This window comes from Mastomys coucha, unplaced genomic scaffold, assembly GCF_008632895.1.
Source record: "Mastomys coucha isolate ucsf_1 unplaced genomic scaffold, UCSF_Mcou_1 pScaffold22, whole genome shotgun sequence".
NCBI lineage: Eukaryota > Metazoa > Chordata > Mammalia > Rodentia > Muridae > Mastomys > Mastomys coucha.
In genome coordinates this window covers 66985361-67000787 of record NW_022196905.1, presented here as the reverse complement: position 1 = coordinate 67000787, position 15427 = coordinate 66985361, and the positions used below count along the sequence as shown (strand labels likewise).

General features: G+C 44.7%; 1 pseudogene; it reads left to right on the top strand.

Moving 5' to 3' along the window:
- Positions 1–14956: 14956 nt before the first annotated feature.
- LOC116071634 lies at positions 14957–15052 on the top strand (annotated as a pseudogene).
- The last annotated feature ends 375 nt before the right edge of the window (positions 15053–15427 follow it).

Sequence of the window (15427 nt, the reverse complement as noted above, 5' to 3'; positions counted from 1 at the left end):
CCTGGATGACTGCCCAGTACTCGTTAATATGGATCTATATCGTATTTTCTTTGCCATTTGCCTATTGATGTACACAGAGTAGACGGTTTCCACACCTTGGTTATTGTGAATTCTTTCACAGTGGCCACAGAATGCAGGTCCAGAACGTATTGTTAAATAGAGTACTGATTTCATCATCAGTGTCTCCTGTTGCACAGTAAGCCATGCACACCTTACTCTTCTCTGGGTAATTTTGCTCATTTGTGTGACTTCTCTTGGGTCCCAGGTCCTGTCTAGAAGAAGACATCCTCTCCATCTCATCAGTGGGTTTTGAACTGATAGCCAAGATGATACAGGGCCATTAGCAGGGGTAGAGGCCAGCCATTCTTAGTGCGTGAGGTGGTTCATCTTGAGAGCAATTCTGAGATGTAGAAGTACCAGTGAACATCAAATTCTTTTCCTATGTTGCCCCTGGGTTTTGGTGGAGAGACAGGACTGGTGTTACCCAAATTATCAGGGATGTCACTATTACACAGGTCCTAGCACTCATAGGCTCTTGTGTATAGACACCCTCCTAAGTTAAGAGGCACTGACTAAAGCCTTTGGTTGTCTGATTCAGTGCTCCAAAGCCTGAACAGGTGAGTCTTCAGATGAGGAATAGGAGCCTCCAGATCTCAGTTACTCCAGGCTGGTGGCAGGATTCAGTCCTAAGAAGTGTGATCCCCTTACCTTTGAATATGATTCGATCATATTCTGCCACCACCTGCCCAAACTTTCAATGCCTCACTTCCAGAACAGGCTATGGTTCTTAAACACCTACCATACCCCAGGCTGTGTACTGAATGTTGATTGTTATGAAGGCAAAGAACTTAAGGCTCCCAGAAAGATGGGAAAATAAGGGCTGGCCACATGAACACATGTGTGGCTAGCAGGCTGAGCCATGCTGAACAAGGAAGACCCACCCTCTCCAGACATGGTTCCAGAAGCAATCAGAGAAGGCTCAGAGGAGATGCTACTGAGCAGAATCTAATGGTCCTGGTTCACAGCCATGGGAATGTGGCCATGAATGGCAAGCAAGCTTCACACACAAATGCATGTGGCTTTTGATCCATGCATAGGACCCATCCAATTACAGCTCCTGTTACCCTTGTAACAGTGGTTGGCTGGGCCTTCCAGAACTTCAGTCCATCTGCTTTATGGTTAAGGTGTCTCAGGGTGTCTGGAATCGTATGTAAGCACATAGCACTGGGTTACAAGGGAAACCAGAGGCACCACTACTACCATCCCTTGGTGGTACCAAGTCTGTTCTGCTTCCCTGCAGGCCTGCTGGGACCTTCATCCTCTCCTCATTGTCATGCTCACACGTGTAATTTTTGCAAAAGAGCCACAGGTCATATTTGTATTCCCTTGGAAAACTTAAAGCTTGACATTGAAAAAGAAAGAAAGGAAGGGAGGGAGGAAGAAAGAAAGAGAAAGAAAAGAAAAGAAATCAAAGCATGTGTTCCATTTCTAGTCCCTTTCCACAGTCCTCGGGTGGAAGATTCATATCCCACATCCATCTAGAACTTCTTGCTTTTTCTCTTTGTGGAGAGTAAGAAGAAGGGAAGCCAGGACATCTACCCATGCATAGCAAAGGCCACAGAAACACAGGATGGGAAAAGACAATCAGGGCTGCTGTCTTCACTGCCCTGGCACATCAGATATTTAGATGGGTCTTGGCTCATGCACACAAAGTACCTCACTCTAGGCACAGAACTTCCCCAAGGACGTCACTGCCTGATCAAAGGCTAAAGTAAGGGCCCAGGAAATCAGTATTGATACGATAGACTAAAAATTCTATGATGTGCATCAAAAGATGTAGCTGGCTGAATAACAAGGGGCAGGGCTAGAGCTTCATCTTAAACTGAAAGAAAGAAAAGAGAGAAATAGGACCAGAGAAGAATAGAGAGGGTGGGGAAGGGAGAGACAGCTACACAGAAAGAGGGAACCTAAGGAAAGGGTTCCTAAAGGCAACTTTTGTCGCAATTTCTTGCTGCCATTTTAAAGGTCTTAGGTAAATCCACAGTTGGTGAGCATATTTAAGCATTGAGCCTGGAAGCTGTTCTGCTGAATTATGGTACAGGTAAAAGAATCTGTACTTTGGGGGAAAGCAGCAGAGTGATTTTAGATTATGTTGCTGCCATGTCTTAGCCATGACAAAGCCTTGGATTACTCCTGTGTAGGAATGGATAAAAATACCCCACATCCAGAGTAGTCCCCAACTAAGGGCTGTACAGAACACTTGGTGGGCCTTCTGTCCCCCTGTGGGATTAGAACGTGCTGGTCTGGCTCAATAGCTCCCAGGGCATAATGGGAGAAGGGCATTTTACTGCTGACAGAAGGCTAGAGAGACTGACCCAAGTCTTAAGGGATCTGGGAATGGTGAGAAAGTATATATGAGAAGAGCTTTAGAAGGAGGCCAATGGTTGTTCATGTGGATAAACACTTTGCTGGTAATTGCCAGCTCCTTTAATTAGTCTCCTCCTATTCCTGTATACATCAGTTACTGCTGTGACAAAATAGACGGTGAGAGTGAGTAGAGGGAGGCAGGGTTTGTTTTGGCTTTCAGCTCAAGGGTATAGTCCATCACCGTGGGGAAGGCAAGATGGTGGGAGCAAGAGGCTACTGGTCACATGACACCCACAGTCAGGAAGCAGAGAGAAATGGATGCCAGAGCTTAGCTCTTTTCTCCTTCTAATTTAGTCCTGGACTCTGTGGGGATTACCACTCAGATCCAGGATGGATTTTCCTTTCCCCATTAAACCTTTCTAGAAATACCTTTAGATACAAACCCCTAAATAGTGTATCTACTATGTGATTGTAAATCCTGTTGAGATGTATTGTGTTACAGCCCTATGACCCCCTGGAAGGCAACACACATCTCCATCACTTATATATGGTAGAAATAAAGTTCGGGTCTACTCCATTTGAGTGGACGGTTCTTGTGTCTTCAGTCCCCACCACCGTCTCTGTGCTAAGCTAACTAATGTGACCAGAGAGATCCCTCATGGTATGTGTGGCATTCAGGTTGCTGCAGGGCCTGTGAGAACAACTGAGTGAGCGCTCACACTCTGATCACTTGTATGCCTGAGTGTGTTTTTGTGAGCATACACAAGTGTGAGCCTGCAAGAACCCCTCCCATGTGTGCATTGCCTCTGCCAGGTGTGCACACTCCCTGAATCCTGTCTGTGAATAAATTTATCCCAAGTCTTTAAGCACATGTCTTTCTTTTAAAGGTTGTATTTTAACTTCTAGTATGTGAGTGTGGGTGTGTGTATGGGTGTGCGCGTGCACAAACAAGCATGTATACATACATGAATGCAGGGGTCTGAGGGGGCCAGAAGGTCGTGATGGCTCCCCTAAACTGGAATTGCTCATGATTGTGAGCAACCTAACAAGGGCCTTGTGCACCCAAAAATAGTACCTGCTCTTAGCTGCAGAACCCTCTCTGGCCTAGAAGCATTTCTTCTTTAAACCCACAAGAATGTGTTATAAGATTCTATCTGGACTTGAGGAATTATACACTTTAAAAGTCACTTCAGGACCATTAAACCAGGAGCACTAACCTTTTTGAATCTGCCAAGTTGTTCCATGGGCAAAGTTAAATGTGTCCTGTTCTTTCTTTGTTTAGTAAGTTAACTGATATTTATGGCACTGTCCTTATTTTGGATGTGGAGAGAACCCCCCACAGTATTCATTTGTGCCACGTAGGTTTCTGACAGTTCTCAGAAAGGCTTATAATCAGGGGTGGTTTTTTTTTTAAAGTGATGTTTTCCAAGTAAAGAAGATAATTCTCCAGGAATGGAGTTAAAAGAGAAAGTTAATGTAAGTGATTGCTTAGGAATGTGCCACTTAACAGAGTAACTTCTCAACACGATGCCACAGTGTAAATGGATCTTATTTGCAGTGTTCTTCAAACAACTTCTGGGGTACTCTGTGCTGTGGAATGAGATATTTGCTCCCTCATTAAGAGAACTAAACATAATGTGCTCCAAACACAAGTAGAACTTAATAACTACTTTGGGTACATCCAGGACCTCGGTCTATTGAATGTGCCACCCATGCTCAAACTAAGCCTGCCCCCTCAGTTGTGTCTCACATGTCAATCAGCTCTCGAAACATCTTCACAGATAGACTCCCAATTGTGCTTGATGACTGTCCTGACAATGGAGACTAAACCCTGCAGCCAGACACGGGGGCACACGCCTGCGAGCCCAGTTATGGGAGAGGCAGTTTGAGGCATGTTTCGCGATAACTTAGTGAGACTGCTCAAATCACAAATTTAAAAGAGGCTGGGGGTGTTTCTCAGTGATACAGAACTTGCTAGAAAGGATGGACGGTTATGAGCTCTCCCTGACTACCGCAACAACAAAAGGAGCAAACTGTATAGATGTCTTGACAGACGTATATGCACAGCCATATCAGTTTCTCTGGAATAGAGTATGAACATATCCACCTGCAGAACTCCCAAGCATTCCTGGGCACAGGGTGGACTTTAAGGTGGACAATCAGAAGAGGTGCCAATATGACAGGGTGAGCGAGTCGGGTACTAGGTAGCCAGAGGACAGTGAGCAGGACTGAGCCTGTAGCCTCAGAGGCAAGCAGGGACAGTGGGGCCAGAGCAAAGGTGCAGGGAGAGGGGAAGAGAGGTGGTGAACCTCTGGGGGTCACAAGGACTTTGCTGGTAGAGGAGAGAACAGAACACATGGAGGGAAAACAGAAAACAGACCAGAAGCAGTGAAGTGTGCAGTGAAGCGCTCCAGAGGACTGGAGATCTGCGTCGCTCTGCCTCCTTAGTGCTGAGACTAAAGTTGTGCACCATCCTGCCTGACTCTGGACACAGTTGCTTTTAACTGAAATGAGAAGTTTCAGTTTGATTGTAACATGTTCCCCATCAGCTTAAGAGTCTGAACACTTGATCCCCGGATGGTTAGCACCATTTTGAGAGGTGGTAGAATCTTTCTTTTGGTGGGTGGGGGGTTTCCTGGAGAAAGTGGAAAGTAGGTCATGCAAGTTGGAGGTTGTTCCAGTCTCTGCTACTTGACTTCTATCTATACACATCCAGCCATCCCATATCCTCTCCAGGATGTACTGTATCCCCTGCACAGAATGCCACAACAAACCATTTGTTACATTGTTTCTGCCAGGTATTCTGTCGCAGATACAGAGATCATGAGGAAGTAGGTGTGTCTACCAGACACTCACATAGGGCATCTAGGAGGCAATCGGGTAGATGACAAGCCTCCTGGAGTCTGAGACCTGGGTTCAAATGAAGTCATAGCTCCAGATGTCACCTGCATAGACACGGCCATTTTAAATCTGTGAGGTTCAGTCTCCTCAGGTTGCTATGGTAAAATGCCGGACCGCACATCATAAACCACATAATGCCATTTTTCACATAGTCAGCAATGGAAGTTCGAGATTAAGGGACCAGCAGATGCAGTGCTTGCTACCTTCACCAACATCTTACCAGGACCCCATGTAGCAGAAAGGAGCTGGAAAGCTGTTGATGTGGAGAGCCTAGTGCCAGGGGTCACGCAGACCCTGTACCTGGAAGGGCTTAATGCTGACCTTGCAGAGGTAAATTTTTTCCTGCAAGAATGGGTAGTTACTTAAAAGGGAGCAGGATCTGAGCTCCTCTTGGGTCTTTGGCTTTCTGTCTCATCGTGTGGTCTCTTCTTCACAAGCTGCCACTGTAGGGGTGCCACCCACTTGAGGCCCTCACCAGAGCCAAGCAGATGTTGGTATCACGCTATGTTAAGACGGAGCTTCAGCATGCAGCACATGTGGTAAAGGACTCGGTAAGTGACTTCTGGCTGTCTGATGTTCTCCTGTACTCTGAGCTGCCCATGAGCCCGTGCTAGCTCCTCTCTGGCTTTCACGTGACTTTGCTTTTCTGGTGCGGTGACAGCTCGGAACTGCCGAGAGGAGTGACTAGGTTTCACATGACAAGAGAAATGGCACCGCAGATGCCTGAAGGATACACAGCTCTCGAAAGAACTCTCAGCGTACGTGGGTCCTTCTCAGGGTCAAGAATTTGAAGTAGTTGCCCCATCATCTATTCCTGAACACTGGTAGAGTTTTGTACTAAAAATAGCTAGTCTAAAAATAAAAATTCCAGTACTTATCTGAGATTTGTCAACTGAACTGACGTCTACTTCTACATATTTGGACACATCAGTACAAGCACTCAGACTTGTGGAGATGTCGGAAACCTTGGTTTCTTCTGGCTTTATATATAGTTCTTACAATGATATTTGGTTTTGTGTGGACATAGGCAGTGTGTGAATGACTTGTTTGAAATAAAGCCTTTGTGCACAGAGTTCTGGTCCAGTTACCACACAGACACTAAACAAAAGAGCTCAGAGCATGAGCCATGAGAAACCAGGAGTGTCTACCACTGCACAGATAGCTCATTCCCAAACAATTAAGCTATTTTGATTTTGCAAGTGATTACAAGCCCCCACCCCAATATTCTTGGTTTTTTTTCTTTTCCTTCTTAAAGAAATGGTCTCACTCTCTAGCTGCCTTAGAAATTGCTATGTAGCTCAGGTTGGCATTAGATCTATGATTCTTCTGCCTTGGTTTCCTAATTGTTGATGTCGCAGGTGTATACCTCTATACAGCCTACTAAGTCCTTCCCCAGAGCTGATGTGCCTACTTCCGGGTTCTTATCAGGCCTCATGGTTCACGGCAGGCCTCTTGATACCTCTGGGTTGAGCTACTCTAATTCATTTTGAGTTGGTGGATTCGGTGTATCGCCATAGCTCACTGGAAATTAAGCCTGGAGAACCACTCAGCTTTTCTAAAAACCTGTGATTTCTGATCGGCCAGGCACCATTCAATTCAGCTTCCTTTATTTATATAAGGTATCATGATGAAGGGTGGGCTGGTCTTTTATTCAACCTCTTTATGCCATAATTATTGTATATAAAATATGACTCAAGTCAAGAAAAGCAAAGTTCTTAGCTGCTAAACCCCAAATCTTTCTCTAGCATAGTAATAATGGAAGTGTGTTCAGGGAACATCCTACACTGGTCTTATTCTGGCACAAATGGAAATGCTCTGAGGCAGTTTGTCAGCTGACCAGCCTTTGTCCTCTCCTTTGCGGAGCTCCTCAAGCTTCTGTGGGTCTGGAGGTTTGAGGAATTCTAACGCAGCTGTACTGGCTAGTTTTGTGTGTCAACTTGACACAAGCTGGAGTTATCACAGAAGGGAGCTTCAGTTGGGGAAGTGCCTCCAGGAGGTCCAGCTGTGGGGCATTTTCTCAATTGCCCCTTGTGGGTGGTGCCATCCCTGAGCTGAAGTCTTAGGTTCTATAAGAGAGCAGGCTGAGCAAGCTAGGAGAAACAAGCCAGTAAGGAACATCTCTCCATGGCCTCTGCGTCAGCTCCTGATTCCTAATCTGCTTGAGTTCCAGTCCTGACTTTCTCTGGTAATCAACAGCAGTGTGGAAGTGTAAGCTCAATAAACCCTTTCCTCCCTAACTTGCTTCTTGGTCATGGTGTTTGTGCAGGAATAGAAACCCTGACTAAGACAGCAGCAAAGGAGTTTCTTTACTCATGCCTCCTACAGATGTTATTATATTAATTAACTAAATCACACAAGGGGCTGGTGAGTTGGCTCAGCACAGTTAAGAGTACTGAGTGCTCTGCCGGGTGGTGGTGGCGCATGCCTTTAATCCCAGCACTTCGGAGGCAGAGGCAGGCGGATTTCTGAGTTCGAGGCCAGCCTGGTCTACAGAGTGAGTTCCAGGACAGGCCAAGGCAACACAGAGAAACCCTGTCTTGAAAAAAACAACAACAAAAAAGAGTACTGACTGCTCTACCAGAGGTCACAAGTTCAAATCCCAGCAACCACATGGTGGCTCACAACCATCCATAATGAGAAACAAAAGAGAACTTATGGGCTGGAAGGAGCAGGGGGTGGAGGGGGGAGCAGAGCGAGCAGGGCTGGAGCAAGAGGGAGAAAGGGAAGTGGGGAAGAAAGAGAAGCAAGGTGCACATCACTGGTGGTGCTAGGTGGAGTAACTGGTAGTTTGAATAAGAATGGCCCCCACAGTCTCATGTGTTTGAATGCTTGGCCCATAGGGAGTGGCACTGTTAGGGGATGTGGCCTTGTTGGAGGAAGTGTGTCACTGTGGGGACAGGCTTTGAGTTCTCCTATGCATAAGCTGTGACCAGTGTGGTAGACAGTCTCCTGCTGCTGCCTTCAGATAAAGATGTAGAACTCCCAGCTCCTTCTCCAGCACCATGTCTGCCTGGATGCTTCCAGGCTTCTCTCCATGATGATAATGGACTGAACCTCTGAAACTGTAAGCCAGCCCCAATAGAATGTTGTCCTTTATAAGAGTTGCTTTGGTCATGGTGTCTCTTCACAGCAATGAAACCCAAACAAATTGGGATGCTGTGACATCCCAACTTCTACAGCATGGCACAACAGAGTTCATATCTCACTTGTGTGGCTGCTCATGTAACAGTGTTACCCAGCCAGTGACTGTGCCTCTCCCATCATCTCCATAGCCCATGCTGCCATGCAGTTTCCCCACTAACCGAAGTCCCAGGAGAACACAAAGGTATGCATGTCCTTTCTTAGAAGCCTTACTCTAGAAGTGGCATGCTAGTTTTGCTCGTATTTCATTGGTATCAACCACGTGTCCCCAACCAAATACCAAATGTCCCCATCTGGCTAGCTTGGCTATGATTGGTCAACTATGTCCATGTTGTAACTTCAGGCTCAGAAGTGGGGACATGTGAGTTTTAGACTAATACATTTATATGCTTATGCCATGTCATATAAGGGAATTCATTTAAACATACACATTTTGAGCTGAGTCTAGAGGCACATGCCTGTAATCTCAATCCTTGGCTATGCAGAGACTAGAAAGTACCAAGTTCAAGGCCAGACTGGGTTACATAGTGAGGACCTGTCTCAAACAAATAGAAAAAAAATTAATCTTTGGAGTTAATCTTTGGATTATAACTAATTAGTGGAATCATACTATAAATGGCACCTTACTAACAGAATGTTGTTTGATTAGCACGATATTGAAACACACATCATCTGCATCACTTGTGTGGACATGGTGGCTCTCCTTTTAGCTCTGGGTATTTCTGTGATGTGTCCACAGCTTTGGTCATTTCTGAGATGTGTCCACTTCTGGCTGCTACCACACAGATAGACAGAAAAGTCTCAGTTGCTTCTCTTACCAGCTGCTGCCAAGTCTCCACTGTACCCTCATAGACTATAACCCTCTGGAACTGTAAGCCCAATTAAAATCTAAGAAGTTTCCTTTGGTCATGGTGTTTTATCACAGCAATAGAAAAGTAACTAATACTGGTGTGTAGAAAATATCTGAACAGTATCGGGTTTCTACTAGAGCAATGGATTCTTTCTCACCAGAATTAATCATGGGTCTCCTCTTAAGCACTTATCTGATGACTCAGTCTGCAACTATGATACCACATTCTTTGAATGTCAAATGGTCAAAGAGTGAGCATAACAAACAAAATGTAACATTTCTTGGTACATGAACAATACATATTTGTATTTGGCAATATTTCTTTGGGACAAGATTTGCTGCCTCTGAGATAAAAACCAAAGAGAACTGGTAGCCTACAAAGTAAAAGATCATTTGTACCAAGTCAATAGGGAACTAGGCCAGACCGATAGGGTAGCTGCATGCTTACCAAGATCTCACACTAAGGGCTGGAGAGATGGTTGGGGCTGAAACCCTTGCTGTGTGTGCATGAGGACCTGAGTTCAGACCCCAAAACCTGTGTAAAAACCCATGGTGGCCAGGACAAGGGTCTATAACCTGGGATAGGGTCTATAACCCTGGGACAGGGATCACTCACAGACCAGCAGATTCCCAGAATTCCCGGACTCCTGTCTAGCCAGTTGTATGAGCTATTTATTATAAGTAATTGAGAGAAGACTAGATGCATACCTGAGGGTCTGCAGGGTTATATACCAATATTTTTCCAATTTTCTATAAGGAAAGTTCTGCTAGCCATAGGGCCCTGGAACCAAAGCCCCTTGGCCATGAGGGGCCACCATTCCTACAATGACCCAACTTTGCTTGCTTGTGCCCACCAAACAAGTGCTCCTCAGCCCTGTGCTCCTCCCCAGCTGTCCCCTGGGCCCTGTGGTGAGCAATTTTTGAACCTGGCCTAAGATAAGAAGTGTCACCCCATTAAAGAAAAGCCAGTAGGCTATCCGTCCCTTCAAAGTATATTGCCCAGCCCCCAAACAAGTCCCCTGTGTGGGAGAGAGAAGAAACCCAGCTAGGCGTAGATAAGGAATCAGTGACCTAAGGAAAAAAGGGATTTGCCGGCCCAAGTGTAAACTAGATAGAAGCTAGGTTCACTGCTGAATTAAGCATTAAACAGACTCAAAGAAAAAGTTAAAAAAAAAAATAGTAGTTAAAAATTAATCTAGTCATGATTTGTATGTCGGGGAGAGTGTACGGTGATCTGGCATATGCCCCATGTCTGTGGTTCCAGGCTCCTAACATTACCAGGACAAGGGTCTATAACCTGGGATAGGGTCTATAACCCTAGGGCAGGGATCACTCACAGACCAGCAGACCAGTACTTTAGCTTGTCCGAATCTGAACCTTGGTGCTTTTCATTCTTGGAAGCCTGTGTTTTCTACTTTCCCCCTTCCACCCTGCCATTCACACCCGTTTTGAAACGCTTCTTGGAGCCAGAGAAAAGAAAAGAGTGGTCTAACGTAAGCAAAGCAAAGGCCAGAAAGGAGAAAGGTGACTCACGGGGTGAGTCTCCCTGTGACACACTCCGGAGTGAGGTAACCGCAGAGGACTCCAGTGTCCTCTCTAGAGAGACCCCAGGACTGCTGGGAGTTCTGACCATGTGATGACAGGCTTCCCAGGGAGGCATTCTGAGACCTAAAGCCAGAGCACTTCATAGCTCCCTGTGAGGATCTCTGCCTCCTGAAGGGAATTGTGGGTAGCTGGGAATCACAGGGATAAGGCTAACCACCCATAATATCTATCTGAGCTGGGCGTGGTGGCAAAGCCTGTAACCCCAGAGGCTAGAGAAAGACAGGAGAGTGGTGGGTTTGAGACCAGCCTGACAAATGTAATGAGGCCCTGTTTCAAAAACAAAACAAAACAAAATGACAAAACAAAACAAAACAAAAAACCTATGTGATTCTGCTGTTGTTGTCTGTTGTTTTTGACAAGTACTCCATGATAAATCACATCATCAGCCTGTCTTCAATTTTTAATTATAAAGCAGTCTCACTAAGCTGCCTGGGCAGACCTGGAAAGTGTTGATCCTCCCTCACCCTCCCGGGTAGCTGGAGTCCCAGACCTACACCTACCAATAGACAAAAATCTATCTTTTCTTCAGAATTAAGTCATGAGTTAATTTTGTTGTTGTTGTTGTTGTTGTTGTTGTTTAAGTCAGGGTTTCTCTGTGCAGCCCTAGTGATCCTAGAATTATCTCTGTAGACCAGGCTGGCCTCAAACTCACAGAGATCTACCTGTTTCTGCCTCCCAGGTGCTGGGACTAAAGGTGAGTGTCACCACACCTGGCTCATAAATTAACTTTTTTATCAAGTGAATTCTGAAAAATAAAGAACACACATGATATGCATTCTCTGATAAGTGGTTATTAGCCCAGAAGTTGGGAATACATGAAGGACAACCCACAAACCACAAGAAACTCAAGAAGAAGGAAGACCAAAAGGTGGACATTTCATTCCTTCTTAAAAGGGGGAATCAAATACCCACGGAAGGAGCTGCAAAGATTAACTATGGAGCAGAGACTGAAGGAAGGACAAGCCAGCCTAAATATAGCTATCTCCTGAGAGGCTCTGACAGTACCTGACTAATGCAGATGTGGAGGCTCACAGCCATCCATTGAACTGAGTACAGGGTCCCCGGTGGAGGAGTTAGAGAAAGGACCAATGGAGCTGAGGGGTTTGCAGCCCCTTAGGACGAACAACAATATGAACTAGTACCCTCAGAGCTCCCAAGGTCTCAACCACCAACCAAGGACTGCACATGGAGGGGTCTGGTTGTTCTGGCAGCATGTGTTTAGTAGAGGATTGCAAATTCGTTCATCAATAGGAGGAGAGGAGCTCGGCCCTGTGAAGGTTCTGTGCCCCAGTGTATGGGAATGCCAGGGCCAATGAGTGGGAGAGGGTGGAGTGGCAGGCATGGGGAGGGGGAGGCAACAGGGGTTTGTTCTTGTTGTTTTTGTTTGTTTGTTTTTTGGAGGGGAAACTGGGAAAGGAGAAATTTACATGTAAATAAAGAAAATATCTAATAAAAATGCAAAAAAAGAAAGCTGAGATAAGGGCTTAGTCTATTAATAACACACATACACAACCGGGCAGTGGTGGTGCACGCCTTTAATCCCAGCACTTGGGAGGCAGAGGCAAGCAGATCTCTGAGTTTGAGGCTAGCCTGGTCTACAGAGTGAGTTCCAGGACAGCCAGGGCTACACAGAGAAACCCTGTCTCAAAACAAAACAAAACAAAACAACAACAAATAACACACATACATACAGACATGAACACAGACATAAACATATATTTGTGCACACACAATGAAACATACTCTCCTACCTGGACTTTTCAGCCTCAGAAACCACGGACCAAATAAACTTGTATCATTTCTAAACCACCCAGGCTGTGACAGTCTGTTGTGGCTCCATAAACATGACTGAAGGCATCGGTCATCCAATGAACACCTATTTGAACAGACAAATTACCTGCAAGCCTATGGAAAGAAGGGGTAATTTTTGTAATTGTCGAAGTAAGATGTTGTCTCATAATGCTATTTCTTACAACATCACTTGGCGTAAAAATGGAACCAAACACAAGAATCTATAATGTTCTCGAGTCTTTGTTATTATGTTCCATCCTTAAAATTCTACAAGAGTAAATCTCATTAGCTGAGCCAAAGCTGACAGAATATTTCCGTGTTCTGTGCACTCAGGCTGGCAGAGAGAACCATGTTTGATCTTTACTGTCATCATAATGGTACACAGGCTCTACTATGGGCCACGAGTTATAAAAGAAGGAATTCCCCAAACAGGAAGGTGGGTTAGATTCTGAACAAGACACAGGGCAAAATCCACCATGAGCTATACATATTGAAAGAGTTTTTAAATCTCTCCCTCTGGGGCAGGAGAGCTGGCTCGGCAGTTATGAGTACTGTTTTATGCACCCACACAGTAGCCCACAACCTTCTGGAACTCTGACGCCCTAACCTGGCCTCCATGAGCATCAGGGAACTCACTCACACAGTGCACACATATACAAGCAAACAAACCACTCAGACATATACATACAATAGGTAAATCTTTTTTTAAAAAAATGTAAAATCTCTGCCTTCTGCAAAAAGCATGACATCAGATAGATGTCTCTATGGGCAATTTTTGGCAAAACATCAATTATAACATTGTTCTGAGGGCTTCTGTTCACTACATTGATCTGGATGATCAGTACCATCTTAGCCTCACTACTAATTAGGCTTCCTGGGGAAGCTGATAGATAATTCATACACACACACACACACTCAAACACACATATACAAATAACTACACTCATATGCCACACAAACACCTCCCTCAACAATGCTGATAGACAATTCATACACACACACATACACAGACACCACACACATATACCACACACACAAACACACATACACAGACACTACACACATATACCACATACACATACACACACACATACACAGACACCACACACATATACCACACACACACACATACACAGACACCACAAACACATAACACACACATATACAGACACTACACAACACATACCACACACACACACAGACACACAGACACAGATACCACACACATATACCACATACACAACACACACAGACACCACACACATACACAGACACACAGACACAGACACCACACACTTATACCACACACACATACAGACACCACACACATATACCACATACACTCACACACATAGATACACCATACACATATACCACATACATACACACACACACATACACAGACACCATACACATATACCACACACATACACATACACAGACATCACACATAACACACACACATACACAGACACCACACACACACACACACACACACACAGACACAGACACCACACATATACACAGACACCATACACACACACACATATACACAGATACCACACACATATACCCCCCCCACACACACACACGTGTACACAAAATAGAGAAAAAATAATCAAGCACATTTTCTACAGTGTCTCAGTCAAAAATTATCTCTAGGCCTGGAATGGCAATTCATGCTTGTAATCCCAGTGCCTGAGCCAGGAGGATTGCTTCAAGTTCAAGGCTAGCCAGGTCACACGGGGTTACAGGCCAGCCTAGGTAACAGCAGACTGTCTCAAAGAGAAAAAGAAAAAAAGTCACCTTTAACATGAATCCATGGAGCCTTCCTAGAAAATTCCTCATATATTCATATATATACATATATGAATAATTCTTAACATATATATATATATATATATACATAATTTGAAAGAAGAACTCTAACTTTTTTCCTGCTAAATAACAAGAGTTTTATATATACCAATATATACAGGCATAGGATAGAACTCTGGTTATTTGCTCCACCATGGAAAAATAAAGCAAAAATAGGCCAAGCATGGTGACTCATACCTTTAATCCTAACAGCAGCAGGTAGAAACAAGAGGATCTCTGTTAGTTCAAGGCCAGCCTGGTCTATATATTGAATTCAAGGACAGACAGGGCTACATAAAGTTTCTCTCTATGTCTCTGTCTCTCTCTCTGTCTCTCTGTCTCTGTCTCTCTCTCTCTCTCTCTCTCTCTCTCTCTCTCTCTCTCTCTCTCTCTCTCTGTCTGTCTCCTGGCCCCCTCAAACAACAAAGTAAAAATCACCTAATTTTGCTCGCTTCGGCAGCACATATACTAAAACTGGAACGATACAGAGAAGATTAGCATGGCCCCTGCCCAAGGAGGACACGTAAAAACCACCTTATTAAAAATGAATAGTGATACATTGAAACCCTTGGTAGACTGTGTATCATAGTAAGACACACTTATGGTCTCACCAGAATACACTAAGTAACTGAAGACAATATCAACGTAGAGTAGAGAAAATTAACAATGACCCATAAAAACAAGGGAGGTCAGAATGGATGCCAAGTTCTTAAAACTTAGAGCCAGGGAACACACAGTATGTAGATGAGCGCTCTGACTTGAGCTAGGAACCCATCCAGGAACTTCACAGGGAAATCCTATTAAGGAAATTTTAATGCTGGAAGCTCTTTAGTAAATGACAGGCCTTGCTTCATGGAGGAGAGGAGGCTCACAGCACCAGAAAAAGGCAAAAGGCATGTCTCCACACTGACATTT